This window comes from Heloderma suspectum, chromosome 1 (genome assembly GCF_057233095.1).
Source record: "Heloderma suspectum isolate Gila_16-S chromosome 1, 16-S_ref, whole genome shotgun sequence".
NCBI classification, from domain to species: domain Eukaryota; kingdom Metazoa; phylum Chordata; class Lepidosauria; order Squamata; family Helodermatidae; genus Heloderma; species Heloderma suspectum.
The window spans coordinates 205,133,830-205,150,501 of NC_139458.1; positions in this window are offsets into that span (position 1 = coordinate 205,133,830).

The following is a 16,672-nucleotide window of genomic DNA, read 5'->3' on the forward strand; positions in this document are numbered from 1 at the left end:
TAATCGGAGAATTACGCACATGCTTAACCCACAGCCGCTGAAATCAGTTGGGATTCAATGTGCTTCACTTTGTTTGGACTGTGTGTGTGTAACAAAGCAGAGTGGTTAACTGGAACATAGAGTCCTGGTCTTACAGTGTTCTTCAAGGAGAACTATGCCGGGAATTGTTTGGGTGTGGGGTTTTAATTGGTTTTTATTGTACTTACCTTGTATTTGTACTAGCTTTGCTGTATTGTAAGCCACTTTGAGAAGGCCTTTAGCCTTGAACACGGGGTATAAATACCTACACAAACGAAGGAATATAGAAAAATTCTATACTACTGAATCAATAAAAATGTTTCTGGCAATTAAATATAACTTTCCCTCAGGGGGCACACCCTGTCACTTAGGACACAATCCTATTTATTGTGCTCTTGCTGCTCAGAAGCCTCTAAACTTGGCTTCCAAGATTCCTATGCCCTGCCAGGGTGAAGCCGGTAGGATGGGAGGAGCGGCGGAGGCAATCTTCACCTCCTGTCTTTGGTGATTTTCACTAGATGGGCTTTTCAGCCCATCTAGCAAGGGCGTTTTGGAGTGGGAAGGAAGGAGACTGGAAGAGGCTCAGGATATCTCGTGTCCTGGCCTCTCCGGTCTCCTACCCTCCCCACCCACCAGAACGCCCCCTTTCCTCCTCCTCTGAGGTTGCTTTGTCGACCTCAGAGGGTAGCCGGTGCAGTTCTTTCCATGCTGGCTGCAAGGGAACAGGGGCAGAGGGATGGATCTCTGACTCCCCTTTCTGAGTTGGAGTGCTGCCTCTAAACTTGGAACATTTTTTCCAAGCAATCCTACAGTCCCTGGGACTCTCTCCCAGGGACTATAGGATTGCTTTCACCAAGAATTTGGAGGTGAGAGACTAGGTAGCAATGTTGGCTTCCACCATGCCACCAATCCAACAGAGTAGCCTCCCACCTTTGCCTGCTGTGGAATGTACTTACACCCCAATTTGTCACCGCCAGCAGGAGAGAAGGATGAGCAAGGAGATACCACACATTAACGGAGGCCAGATAACAGCCCCCCATCCCATGTTTCAGCCCTCATATTAGAGAATTTAGGTCTGGCCAATTTCCTATTTCTATACCTGGGAGAGGTACAAATCTCTTTCTCTAAAATATAAAAGAATGAATGTCCTCCATTCATTTTGTAATGTATAAAGAGTAATCATAACAAATGCTAATAAAATACAGCATTTATTAACATTATTATTACTACTACTACTACATTTATATCCCACCTTTTTTCCTCTTGCATGGAACCCAAGGTGGCTTACATGGTCCTCCCTTTCTTCCTCCTCCAAGGTCACTTTGCCAACCTCAGAGGGCAGCGGGTGCGGTTCCTTCTACGCTGGCTGCGAAGGGGCAGGGGGCTGGATCTCCAACTCCCCCTTCTGAGGTTGGAGTGCTGTCTCCGACCTCGGAAAAGTTCTTCATCCTCACAACAACCCTGTGAGGTAGGTTAGGCTGAGAGTCAGTGACTGGCCCAAAGTCACCCAGTGAGATTTATGGCTGAGGGGGGAGTAGATCCTGGATCTCCTGAATCTGGGCTCAACACTCTACCCACTAGGGGTGTGCAAGCTTTGGATTCAGATTTGGATTTTGAAGCATGGCAGCCATTTTGTGACATCCGCCATCTTGTGCAACCCCTAACACCACAGTACCCTCTACTGGTCAGCTTTGACATTGCACTCTTATGATGCGTCATTCTTTTTCAACTGGAAGTTGCGTGCTCAGTCCACGCAATCATACTTCGAATCCTACTGTCTCAGGCATCCCAAGTTATGCAGATGACCCCCAGGCTTGTCCCACTTTTTGTGGTCAAAGAGCACCAGTTTCAAGATGCAAAAAGCACATGGCTTAGAGCTTCTTGTCATAACAATGTCAAATTGCAAAAGACAACTCCTTCTCCCTCCCTTTCTCACTCTCCACTCCTCAAAGGGGGGCAAAGGGGAGAGGGGATTAAGGGAGAGATAGTTGGGCTTCAGCCCTAATGGGTCTCCTCCACCTCCACCTCCTCCCCGCCTAATAAGCGCATTCTGTAGGTTAACCCCGGGCAACCTTATATCATTAAGGATCTGCAAGCCTGAGTATGTGATAATACAGTCACATTACATTCTTCTTTGCAATAACCCTATAATCTGGGTTATCAGTACTCCCATTTGCAGATGGGGAGCTGAGGCTTATAGTGGCCTGCACAAGTGGTAGAATTTGGGTCTAGATCTCCTAAATCAGAGTCCTGCTTTGTAGAAAATCCGATAACTTTTTAGTTATTACATTGTATGTTTCATTGTTTTGTAAATGTTTAATTCAAGCTGATGTGAACAATGTAGTGGAGCTAGTGTGGTACTGCTCCTGCTGCTTTTTTTTTTAACAAATCAAGTTTGAAAATATTTCTATTTTTATACAGATTCTCAAACTTCGAGAAATAGGATTCCATTAATTAAGATGAATGCTAAGCAAAACATTGCCCTGAGGATAAAGTTTTTGGCACACTCTACTGGGTAGCACCCCATGCAAGTTTTACTTAAATCGGGGCGCTGTTGGATTCCCATCTGCCCCAGCCAGCATGGCAATGATGGGATTTGAAGTCCAACAACATCTGGCGGGACTACAGCTTCCCCATCCCTGACTTAAATGCATGAGATCTCCACAAGATTACGACTGCATTGCTGTTTATTTCAATGCGCAGGAGACTTCGTGGTGGCTTGTGCCTGTGGTTTTCTACTGCTCTGGCTCTTGGGAGACATTATCAACCAGTCCTTTGGGACATCATCAGAAACTTTAATGAGCTTCCGCCGTGCATTAAAAACATGGTTGTTCAGGCAGGCATTTGGGGTGGGTTAGGGTATTTTAGAAAATGTTTTTATTGTAGAATTTTATTGTTTTAAACTGTTTTATTGTATGCTGAACATCGCCCAGAGTGGCTGGGTGACCAGCCAGATGGGCGATTAATAAATTTAATAATAAATAAATAAATAAAACTAGCAAATTCCAAAGCAATAAACACTTGTGTAGGCTTTGAATGATAGGTCTGGAAACTGAAAGCGAGCATTGAATTGAAAACCTGCAGGGACTATTTTGCTGCTCCTTTAAATGGAGCGAGGAACGCCAGAATGGGTATCTTAGGGACTTTCAGTTTAATACTATGCTATGCAAAAGGACAGCTTTCCTTTAAACTGTCACATTACAAGATACATTTTCCTTCAGGTTCCCGTGCAGTATGGAACTGTGTAGTAAAGATGTGTGTTTTAGCAATAAATCTTTGAACCAGTAGATGCACCTCTAAATGCTATCTTTACTGCAGAGTTTGCCTGTGACAGCACCCAGAGGCTGGCTAGGGGACGCTCAGTTGATGAAACCGCTCATAGCTTCCCACTCTTTCCCATTTCTCTGTGGGAAGTGTGCTTCAAGCAGCGCTAGTGACAAAATAGGATGCAGGGGGAAGAAGAGAAGACAGGGAAAGTTTATAGCAAATGCCTTTCTCCTATATTCAAGTATTCATTTCCATAGCAGCTGAGCCACAGATGTTTTTAGAAATATGGTTATCGACAAATGTTTTTAGGCTGGGAAAACTTTTTGTCTTTGTAAATATAGAGATGGAGGGGAGGGGATGAAATAAAACTATGATTATAGAGGGGAGGGGCAGTATACAAAAGAGAAAGAACAAAACTTTACCTCATCCCAACAATTAAAGAAGCAATAGACTTTCCTAATAAAGCAGCAGTACCGATATCCTGTCTACATTTCAGACGTAGGGGGAAAACTTTCTGCAGAAGGAATGGATTTTGCTACAGAGAGAATTGCTTTTTTTGCCAGGTGCACGGGTTGTTAAGTAGGATGTGTGCATTCTGGTGCTGGAGATGAAAACTGTGCATCCTTGAGAGATTATGTTTTTAAAAATAACAAAGGAAAGGTTCATGAAATGGCAGAGCACTGCAGCGAGGGAAAGTGTAACCATTGGTAATTGTCATTTTCCGTTCCTTTTAAAGGGCTACCTCAGGGGTGTTGAATCGTTTTCAGCCCTGGAGCTGAATTCCATTTTTGGAGAAGCTCTCAGGGACCGCACTGCAGTGGTGGGCAGGGCTGAAGCAGAAGGGGTGGGGCAAAAACTGCCAAGCATACCAGCATATTAAGAACATAGGAAGCTGCCTTATACCGAGTCAGACCCTGGGTCCACCTAGCCCAGTATTGTCAACACTGACTGGCAGCAGCTCTCCAGGGTTTCAGGCAGGATTCTTTCCTAGCCCTACCTGGAGAAGCCGGGGATCAAACCTGGGACTTTCTGCATGCCAAGCGTGTGCTCTGTCACATTGGGCTATGGGCCATCCCCATTGTAGTAGAGTTTCTCCCATTCTATTCTAGCTTAAAGCTCTTACAGCCAGTAACTAAACCTTAGGAAAGGCATTTCAACCATTTAGAATGGGGAAAAATGCACAAAAGCTGGAAGACCACCAGGCGATCTGCGGTCAGGGGGAAGGGGGTGTGGCCATGTGGGAAACCCAGTTTGGGACCCCAGGGCAGGGTGGATTTGACCCCCGGGTCTGCGGTTCTGCACCCCGGGGCTACTATGTTAAATTGGTTTAATGCTGAACTACTTTAATTTGTACATCCAGTGCTTCAGGCACATTTCAAGGGTTGGAGGGTATTACAGCCCTCACATGGAGGTCCAGGAGGAAGCAAGGAAACAGCAGCAGCAGACACATCAAAAAGAGGCTGATGGTAAAGGCTGAACAGCACCACACCCTGGGGTCATGTTGCCGTTGGAAATAGGGTGAGGGCACACCCCTGAGGAAAGAGCAATGGCAGTGGTGCAAAAAACAGCCACAGCCAGAACATTCAGAGATATTTCGGATGTGTTGGACTACAACTCCCACAGTCCTCAGTCAGCATGGCCATAGATTGTGGGAGTTGTACTTCAACACATCTAGAGGATACCAGGCTGTCGAAGGGTGGCCTGGGCATTCCACCATGTTTTATAACTGGCTTTAGTATTGCTTGTTATGTCTCTTCTGGGTTTGATCGATGCTATAGCTATTGCTTTTGTGCTTTTAACGTTTTGTATGGAGTTTCTGTTGTACTTTTTTTTAAAAAAAACAACCGCTGTATGCCACCCTGAGAGTCTCCCACTGAAGGGTGATTCATAAATAGATTTTTAAAAATAATAATCATGACATTTTGAGGGTCTGACTCTTGATATTTGAAGGTGGCAATATTGACATGGTAATTTCCACTTTGCCAGCTGTGCATTATACAAACCAAAATTCTTAGACTCCAGTAATCAAGGGGGGGGGGATTGCTAGCAAACAGCGCAAATGTTATGCTTTCATTTGAAATCTGTAATCTGCTCTAGCAATCTGCTAAAGCATATGTACAGGCTTAGCTTCATGTCCCATATTTCAAGCAAGCCTCCAATTACTGAAGGTTTATTCAGCCCCGTTTTATGCAAATCTGTTGAGAATGAGTGTCTGTTCGAATCACTGTCTTGGGCTCATTAGTAAATACATACTTTGATGTCAGCAGTGAATAATATCGGCTCAGTCTGATTTCATTAAAAATGTATGAGCAAATGCCAAGATAGAGCGTCAGGATTGTTTTCCTAATGGCCTTCTATGCAATGGAAACACACCAGCCTCTGCATCTGTATTTCTCGATTTTATTTTTACATTTAGGAGCTGGGTCATTTAAGAGCAGAGCTATTTTTCCTCTAACAAGGACAAACTTAGACTACACCCATCATGCCCAACCAGCACAGTCACTGGCCATGCTGGCTGGGGAAGATGGGAGTTGTAGTTCAACACATCTGGGGGGGCACCAGATTGGGGAAGGCTGTTGTAAACTTTGAAATCCAATTTTATTTTATTTTTTATTTATAGTATTTTTATCCTGCTCCTCAATAGTTGTCACTGATCAAATACTGTCAAATAAGGAGTGCCTTGCATGTCGACTGTCAAACAGTGCCGGTTCCATGTTTTTGAGGGCCCTTGGGCAAGACACCCTTGATGGGCCCCCTCCCTCGGTGAGTCCGCCTTCTCACGGCCATTGTCACCAGCTGCTCTTGCTCTTTCTCCTCCTCTTTCATTGCTACTACTTGCTGCAGAGAGAGAACCAGGGAGCAAGCAGGCTGTGGCATCTACTGCTCCTCCTTCTCACCACCACCGTTGGTTGTCTGGGCGGGAGTGAGAGGCAAGTGAGCAAGCAGGTTGTCAGGGCAAAGAGGAGGAGCTCTTGTCAGTGGGCCGCAGCTGGGGTGTGGTCTCCTTGGCAGGTGCCCAACTGTGCCTACCCTTGACGCCAGCCCTGCTGTCAAATACCATACAACAGGAACAATCAAATATCCTCAGTATTTTACGCGGCTTTGTAAGCATTGTATAAATACTGTCTTATCCTGCAAAACTTGTATATTGTCTTGAGCTCAGCTAGCATTTCTACACCATTTATCCCATGTGAGTAGTCTCATGTCATTTGCTACCAGCATATGTAGCACTTGTATGCATATTGTTTTTGGTCTAGTGCTTATGCTGATGCTAACATCTATCTGCCACTAACTTTACTGGAGAGCAGACTTTGTTCAAACAAATGCAGATGTTACTGAACTGCAGTGGCTGAAGATCTAACCATTTTGGATGTGCCCCATGGGTAGGGACACACTGAACGGGAAAAAAGCTCTTGCATTTTGTTATATGAGGCCAAGGGAATGAAGCAGCCAGGATCACACAGCAGGCACACTGTACAGATCAGTAGGACAAGCCCTGGAACCAAAACAAGGCTCAAGCAAATTTAACGCACCAAGTCTCTGGCAGTTCGCTTGAGGGGTTTTTTTTAACAGCAAGCTCTACAGGAGATAGAAACCCCTTGGAGTTTGACCTTGTATTTTGTCAGCGACTGTTCCAAAAAAACACTAGCACAGCGTTTTTGAAAAAGCAACATGCTTGTTGCACTGGAGAAAGAATTTCAAGCAATTATTCCAGGCGCTTTTCTTCTCTTGGACTTCCACAAGTATTTTTTTTAAAACTGAGTGGATTAATCCTAGGAGCCAGACCAATATTTCAAGTGCATCTGTGACAGGTGGGAGGGTCTCAGGGTTAGGTTTTCACACCTTGGTGCACACAGATCCTGCTGTTCGATTCCCACCAATAATAATAGAAGCTGCTTAGCAATCGCACTCCCACATTTTACTCCCCAGGCTGACCTTGCTGGTAAATGAAGTAGTCAAATGAGTATGTTTAGGTTGTGGCAAACGGAATCCATGTTGCTGGTAATTTTGAGAAGTTTCTTCCTAGCTGCCAGTTTTGCATCATTCTCTCCGACTCTTGCCTGTCTTCCTGGAATACTAAGAGACAGATGCCTTTTAGTAGTGTTTCAGTGGTCCCTCTGCCCTCATGTCACTCTCTTGTCATTTTAGCCGGGTTCTAATCCCCACTCGGCCATGGAAGCTCACTGGGTGACTTTGGGCCAGTCGCAGACTCTCTGCCCAACCTACTTCACAGGGTGGTTGTTGTGAGAATAAAATGAAGAGGAGGAGGATTATGTATGCCGCCTTGGGTTCTTTGCAAGAGGAAAAAAGGCGGGATAGAAATGCAATAAATAAATACCTGCATAAAAGTGTAGTTCAGCCTTCTGCGATCTGATGCCCTCTGGATTTGTTCCAAACCAGTGTGGTGTGTGTATGTATATGTGTGTGTGTATAGTATCTTACAAGCTTGGTGTCATTATATTTCACATTATTTTATTCATCTAGAACACACCTAAGGGAAGATCTACAGCTCATAATATGTAAGTTTTACTACCAGTTGCCCTGGCTTCCTCCCCCAAAGAATCTTGGGAATCAGGACCAGCTCCTGGGATCAGCCATTTGCCAGGATTCTAAGACAGGGGGCACAGTATCCAGCAGTGCCTCAACAGCGCTGCCATTCTTCTTGGGTTTTCATGGAAACCCCAAGAAGTTCAGAGGACACATGAGAGAATTCTTGGCCCCCTTTCTCTTTCAGAGGATGGGCCATAACTCAGTGCTAGACCACCTACTTTGCATTCAAAAGTTCTGAAGTCCAATCCCTGGCATCTCCAGGTAGGGCTGGGAAAGACCCCCGTCTGAAACCTGGAAGTATCGCTGCCAGTCAGTATAGACAATACAGAGCTGGATCAAACAATGGGCTGATTTGGTATACAGCTGAACTCCCCGGCTGCCCTCCAAGAACACATGAGGCTAAAATCCCGCATCCTTACTGCGGCTTCTGCTTCCAGATTCTTCATGGGAGTAAGATCAGCTCCTTTACGCGGGTGGACACAGGCTTTGAAATGGGGAATTCCTTTCTCAGCAAGTTCTATATGTTTCATTTTACAACCATAAGATGGCACTGTGGTTATAGCAGAACTGCGCAATTACACACAGCCGATATATCAGATTACTGTTCCTTATAGGGTTATCTCCAATCTCTTAAAAAGTGGGATAAAGGTCAGAAAGCATGGAAGACACCCTGGGGGTTGACGACGTCATGTAAAGGACCTGTAAACTTCCACGAATGACCCGTAAACTTTCAAGCGTGCAATAAAAGCCTTGTGTAGAAATATCTACAGTCCCCTGGAAGAAGTGACCTTTAAACCAGTTTAGGTCTGTAGTGCAGACATTTCCTAAAGATACTCAATTAGGCATTGTATTAATGAATACATTGATATTTTTATTTTAATCTATTTTTTACTATTTATATCCCACTTGTCTTTTCTAAAGAAGACCTAAAACAGTCAAAGCAAACCTCAAAACATCCATAATACTGTTTTGCGAAACCCTATTTTACTGGTGGTCTGGACTGGTAAACATGTTTCCTCAGAGGTAAGTCCCAGTATGTTTACTGGGTCTTGCTTCCTAGAAAGCATGCTGTCATGGAAGGCTCAGGCTGCAATCCTATTTTTACTTACCTGTAAGTAAGCCCCATTGAAATCAATGTGACTTTCTACTAAATAGAAACATATAGCATTGCAGTGTTAGAGGATACACCAGTCAGGAAGTTAAACAAGCTCTCCTAGGGCCAAAATGAACCCTTGCATGTGTGTCTAGCAGCTACATCATTTTTTCCAGTTTTACTCTAGAGTACGTGCAGAGGCTCTGATCCAGATTGGGGCCCTAACATTGGGAATAGGAGGTCTTTTAAGATCTTGATCAGGCCCCCTGCGCCTGTTCTAGATTAACAATTAAGAAAAAGACATAGCTGCTAGATATGCATTGAAAGGCATGTCTGTTTTGGCCCTAAGAGAGCTTGACTAGCTTCACTATCTACACACATGCTTAGGACTGTAGCTTCAGTTAAAATGACTGGAACTGAAATAAATATTATTGTAGTTTGCTTTATTGTTTTAAAGAAACAACCCATCAGCCTGAGACAGAAAATGCAAATATGATGAGTATGGTGGATTTATATATACTAATAAAGGAATTTTGAGATTTCAGGTTTTGGTTTGATTTTCAGGTATGGATGTATGGATTTTGTTTAATCCATTCTGTCTATATTTTGCAGATTGTCAGGCGTCTTTCCTTCCGGTGTCCACTCATGGACAGAATCAGATTTTTCCCCTCTTTGGAAAAGTATGCAAAAAAGTCTGCTACAATTTATGAAACGTTTGCTGGCACGTAACATTTTGTGTATTTTTCTTAGCTCAGCGTACAATCCATGAGCAGAGCTCACAAAAAAAGAACATTAAACAGCAGAGTCTGAAGAGACATCAAAGTTATATAAAATGTTGTTGTTTTTAAAATGGCATATAGATTACTGTATTTTCCAGTAACTTTCATATTTTCATACGACTAAATTTTTGTACAATTCCAGAAAGTAAAAAAATGGTCCGCGGAATCTGCACAATTCAGAAAATGCCAGTCTGCTGCAGAATCTATGTGTTGAAATCATAGAAATCCGAAGTCATTTGAATCCACTTTGGATTGCTCCAGCATCCCTAGTTTCAGGTTCTCCATTTTGTCACAAGAAATACACATTTAGAAACATTTGTCTCTGGATCCCATTCACAAAAGCAGGTTTTTGCTCAGTGTAGTCAGGGCTTTTTGTTCATATCTGAAATCAATTAGAACGAGTTACATTCTGAGATTTAGTTTTAACCAGTGCCAATATACTATTCAGTGTAGATGTAACTATGAAGTGAAGGTGATGCAGAGTCAGACAGTGGCTGAATGCTTCCGTTTCTGCAAGGCTTAACTTCCCTTTTCAAGGTTATCTCCATTCAGTGAAGATAAACAACCCGTGAGAAACTGATAGAGACAGAAGCCTCCTTGTGCAAAACATTCAACAAGCTTAAACAAGACAAAGTCCTGATTCTATGATCACACATTTTGGTGGCGATCAGCTAGGATCTCGTTGAGTGGGTCTATTATTCACCTCACAAGAATGGCAGTCTATGTGATTCCTCTTGCACCTGAAGAGAATGTTCTAATTTGTGACAATGACAAGTATTAGCCCAATCATTTTGATGGCTCAGGACTCTTTCAGACATTACGCAAACGTGCCCCCAAGGGTACCTTCAAGAAAGGTCCATCGTCAATCTTTGGTCTCTAACAAGTATATCTGTACAAGTTGCAAACATGGGTTTGTCACAGTCACAATTTGAAATTGTGAAGAGGTATAACCTAAAACATAACATGGGCCTATCTTCACAGTTGATTTGCTGCAGATTGGGACTGTTTGGAGGTCCTTTGAGGCGCATGATGTCATGGCCAGTCTGCAGCCAGCCCAGAGTTTACTAGTTTTCCCCTACTCAGCACTGATTAGGCCTCATCTGGAGTACTGTGTCCAGTTCTGGGCCCACACATTAAGAAGGACGCAGACAAACTGGAGAGGGTTCAGAGGAGGGCAACGAAGGTGATCAGGAAACTGGAAACAAAGCCCTATGAGGAGAGACTGAAAGAACTGGGCATGTTTGGCCTTGGGAAGAGAAGACTGAGGGGAGATATGATAGCGCTCTTCAAGTACTTGAAAGGTTGTCACAGAGAGGAAGGCCAGGATCTCTTCTCGATCATCCCAGAGTGCAGGACACAGAATAATGGGCTCAAGTTACAGGAAGCCAGATTCCGGCTGAACGTCAGGAAAAACATCCTGACTGTTAGAGCAATACGACAATGGAACCAACTACCTAGGGAGGCGGTAGGCTCTCCCACACTGGAGGCATTCAAGACGAGGCTGGACAGCCATCTGTCAGGGATGCTTTGACTTGGATTTCTGCATTGAGCAAGGGGTTGGAATTGATGGTCTTGTAGGCCCCTTCCAACCCTACTATTTTATGATTCTATGACCTGTGGGGAAGCCACATTTTTGCAGAGCACTCTGTTGTTTTTCTTTAATTCGGCTCCCTTGCAGTTCAGCTGCTGTGTGCCTATCCCTCCACTTTAAATTCATTATGATCACAGCATTCCTAGGGATGTGTCTTTCACCTGGCTGTGCCATCGGTAACCTGGGTAACTAGAATAACTAGCCTGCCTTTCCAACACATCAAAGCTGTAGAGCACTCTTTCAAGCTTTCAGAATCGTGCTGCACTTCCTTTTTGCCAGTGGGACTAACTAGCCTCTATGGTTATGCACTTCTCTGATGCTTGTGTTACTTCACGTCTGTGAAGTTGTGTGAAGATGCTTCTCTAATGTTGTGTTAAGTTGCTTCTCTGATATTGTGTTAATTCACTTCTCTGATGTTGTTAACTTTGCTTCTCTGTGATGCTGGCAGTAAGGGCTTAAGGGCATAAGCCCATATGCGCACAAGGCTTTATCACAGTAACAATCTACTGCAGTTTCGGGATCACAGGAACAGAGAAGCCTGTCATTGTGAGCAAAGAGAAGTGGCCATAGCTGGTTGGCCACAGTATGAACAGAATGTTAGACTAGATGGACCCTTGGTCTGATCTAGCATGGCTCTTCTTATGTTCTTATGTTAGAGAAGGAGAAAGGGGGCTTGGAAGCTATAACTCTATGACAGTTTGCTGGAATTGGGCAAAATTGGGGTGGTGGAGTTTTATCATGGGGAGCCTTCAGATGCTGCACTGGATAATTGGGGAGTTTGGCTTCTTCACAGAAAACTCTGCACATTCAAGAAAAGGGGGTGGGAGCAATAACTCCATGACAGTTTGCTAGAATGGGGCATAATTGGGATGGTAGGATACTCTCATGGACAGCAAGTATCTAGCCTGCCTTTTTATTGCTGTTTCTAGCCTTCCAAATTGTGAATTAGTTACTCTCCATTCATAATAATGTTGTAGCATGGGGGAGCCTGGACAAGGGCGAGAAGCCAGCCTCTCTCATTGGTTGAGCAGCCCCTGCCAAGTTGATGACATTCAGTTCTACTCCCCCCACCCAACCCAGAAGTATGTTGCTTTCAGGCACTGTGTGATCCGTAAAAAGTGGGTTTTTAAGATACAGTACACTTGGCTTTTCTTGCTTTGTGTGTCCCTGATGGATCAAAGCCGATTCCATGAAAATCTGGATAATACTCCCACGTGCTTCTCATTCCATTGTCGTGAAGATCTCTTCCCCTGCCCCCATGTATGAACAGGCTCTAAGGACACCAGCTGTTTCAGGCTTCAATCCTATACCCTCCTATACCCATTGGTCTATGAGGAAGCCTCAATGAATTCAATGGGTCTTACTTAAGAACATAAGAAGCATGCTGGATCAGACCAAGGTCCCTCTATTCCAGCATTCTCTTAATACAGTGGCCAACCAGCTGCCCACGGGAAACCCACAAGTAGGATATGAGTGCAAAAATACCCTCCTGCTCATGTTCCCCAGCAACTGGTGTACATAGGCATACTGCCTCTCATACTGGAGGTAGCATATAGCCATCAAGACTAGTAGCCATTGATAGTCTTATCCTCCATGAATTTGTCCAATCCCCCTTTAAAGCTGTCCAAATTGGTGGCATCGCTACATCCTGTGGTAGAAAATTTCATAGTTTCACTATGCACTGTGTGAAGTACTTCCTTTTATTCAGCTTCAGGGGATGACCCCAGGTTCTAGAATTATGTGAGGGGGAGAAAAACTTCTCCCTATCCACTTCCTCCACACTGTGTACACCTCTATCATGGCTCCTTGCACTCACCTTTTTTCTAAGCTAAACAGTTGCATTGTAACCTTTCCTCATAAGGGAGTTGCTCCAGTCCCTTGATTATTTTAGAGAGCAATCCTATGGCCACTAGACAGTGTCTAGAAGGCCATAAGATTTTTCAGTTCCCAGAAACCGTACTCCCTACCCCCTCCCTCGCTGCCTCTGGCAGTGCAATTCTCGCCAGTCTCCTCACTCAGAAATGGAGGGCAGAGAGGGCAAAAAGAGGGAGGGAAGAAGACCACAGAAGTTTCTTTATGAGTCTTCCTATGCACCGTGCAGCCTCTCCCCCTCCTGGTCTGATGCACCCCAGCTAGACAACCAAAAGCATGCGACTAGCTGAAAATGCAGGACAGCCAGAGCACAGAGCACAGGATTCTCTCCATGCTCCAGCCACCCTGCATTAGATAGGTGTCAGCCTCCAAGATTGGAGGCTGATGTCTATCTCCATAGGAGTGCATCCTTAGTTGCTCTTTTCTGCACTTTCTCCAACTCTACAATTTTTTTTAAGTGCAGTGACCAGAACGGTACACAGTATTTCTAGTGTGGTCGCACCATAGACTTGTATAAGGGCAGTATGATATTGGCAGTTTCATTTTCAATTCCTTTCCTAATTATGCCTAACATGGAATTTGCGTTTTCTCAGCCGCTGCACATTTGGCTGACATTTTCATAGAGCTGTCCATAACAACTCCAAGATCATTTTTTAGTCAGTCACTGCTAGCTCAGGTCCCATCAGCTTATATGTGAAGTTGGGATTGTTGTGCCCCAATGGGCATCACTTTACACTTGCTTAGGTTGAACTGCATTTGACATTTGGATGCCCATTCTCCCAGTTTGGAGAGATCCTTTTGGAGCCCCTTGCTTTTGTTTTAACCACCCCAAATAATTCATCAGCAAACTTGGCAACCTCACTGCTTACTGCCAATTCCAGATCATTTATGAACAAGTTGAAAAGCATTGGTCCCAATACAGATCCCTGTGGGACCCCACTATTTACATCCCTCCGTTGGGAGAATTTACCATTTATTTCTACTCTCTGCTTTCTGTTCTTTAACAAATTACTGATCCATAAGAGCAGTCATGGAATAAGTTTGCTCAGGAGTCTTTGGTGAGAGTCTTTGTCAAAAGCCTTTTGAAAGTCCAAATAGACAATATCTACAGATCACTCCTGTCTACATGTTTATTGATGCTGTCAAAGAACTCTAAAAGGTTGGTGAAACAGGACTTGCCGTTGTGAAGCCATGTTGATTCTTTTTCAGCAAGGCTTGTCCATCTGTATGCTTGCTATCTTATCTTTAATCATTCTTTCCACCTATTTATCCGGAACAAAAGTTAAGATAAGTGGCCTCTAATTTCCCATATCCCCCCTAGATTCCTCTTTAAAAATTGGTGTCACGTTGGCCATTCTCCAGTCCTCTGGTATAGAGGCTGATCTTAGGGACATATTACATATTCTTGTTAGAAGAACAGCAATTTTACGTTTGAGTTCTTTAAGAACTCTATGATGGATACAATTTGGGCCTTGTGATTTATTAGTTTTCAATTTGCCAATAAGGTTGTGAACTTTATCTTTTGTAACCATTTTTACCATTGGTGAATGGTAAATTGTCTCCCCTCTGCTCTGGTCAGTCCCATGACCAACTGTTCTAGGGCACAGTCATTTAGGGCATCAAGAAATTTAACCTCCATGTTGTGACTGGAACATGCATTTATCTAGTCAACGTGGGGGTAATTTAACTCACCTATTATTACAACACTTCCTCATCTGGATGCCTCCCTGATATAATTTACCATCCCAAGGTCACCCTGAGCATTCTGGTCTGAGGGACAAAAACATTTCCTAGTACTAAATGCTTTTGGAACCTGGTATTGTTCCAAAATCCTTACCTGTCTACTTCTGACTAGAAAAGTATAGGATTACAGCCAGAACCTTTTTTATTTATACATTTATGTATTTAAAAAATGTACATCCTTTTTTCCACAAAGATACTCAAAGTGACTCACAACAGCAAAATATACACAAGCGAGGGCATATGAAATGTGCCAGTAAAATGGTGCTACCTACCTACCGTGACCCCCATGACAATGAAAGTGGGGCCTTCTGGCGTTAATCAAGAATTTGTGGTTCCACATTATTATATTATATTAAATGATGTTGTCTATTTAGAGAATGCTTGACTATCTCTATAGAGACACCTCAAAGCGGTTTACAACATAAAAGTTTAAAACACAAAATATCCACAGTTAAAATATTTTAAAACAGTATACAAAATGTCTGTTTAAACCATTTTTTAAAAATCCTCAGTTAAAAGATTTAAAATTGGAAAATTAATGATTAACAAACAGGGGAGTCTGAGATGGAAAAGGGAGGCCTTTTAACTGGCTTTGCCGCCGAGCAGTGTCCAGAGGGCATTGTGGCCATCTCCACAAACACACTGAGGATTTGGCATTGGAGAACCTTGGTGCGGTCTTCAACCAGGTTGCCTTCCCATTGCAATACACCCCCAGGAAGTTGTTATCCACCCTGAGAGCAACAACGTGCATCATTGAGACCAACCACAATGCTTATACTAAAACATGCCACAGATGGCGTCCCAAACATCCCAAGGGGGAGGGGCATTCTGTAAAGCAGGTACCACCGTGGAGAAGGCCTGCTTCTGGGTTTCCGCCAGTGTGGTGTAGTGGCAAGAGTGTTGGACTGGGAGTTAGGAGATCCGGGTTCTAGTCCCCACTCAGCCATGGAAGCTCACTGGGTGACTTTGGGCCAGTCACAGACTCTCAGTCCAGCTTACCTCACAGGGTTGTTGTTGTGAGGATAAAATGGAGGAGGAGGAGGATTAAGTACGCTGCCTTGGGTTCCTTAAGGAGGAAGAAAGGCGGGATATAAATGTAAGAAAGAAAGAAAGAAAGGGCAAGCAAGTTTCGGTACAACTAGCGAGACTCCTTCCAGTGATTGTAGTGATCAAACAGGTCTATAATGGGGAAAGTGATCCACCAGATGTATATCACCTGATTTCTCTAGACCTGATCACTGTACGCCTGGTAAGTGGCAGCTGAATATTTGAGCTAATGCTCTTGGCAAGAAAGCATTGGATTTGAAGTGATGTGGAGGAGATATGAACATTTCCCCCTGTGGTGTTATATCACTGATAGCCTGTTCATCCATCATTTGGTGATGCAGTTATTAAGTGATGAATATGTCTGTGTGAACCATACCTTAGGCACTCTTGATGTCTAAACTTCTATACTGAAATCAAATTCTGCAGTCTGTTCAGTTCAGCTTCTACTTACAAACATCCAGATGCCTTTGAGAGGCTCAGAATCTGGACAGAGTGGATATATAGTCACTCTCTCCCCGACTGTGTCGCTGCTCACCCAGGGCATAATCTGCTCCAATAAAGTAAATATGACTTATGCCATATATACTTAATATAGCTATGGATTGAGGAGACTGGAAGATGCATCCCAGAATCCACCAAATAGTTACCAAGCTGATATTGGGTTTCCCATAAGCTGAAAAGAAGACTGTTCCAGGTCCTTGCATGTATAAT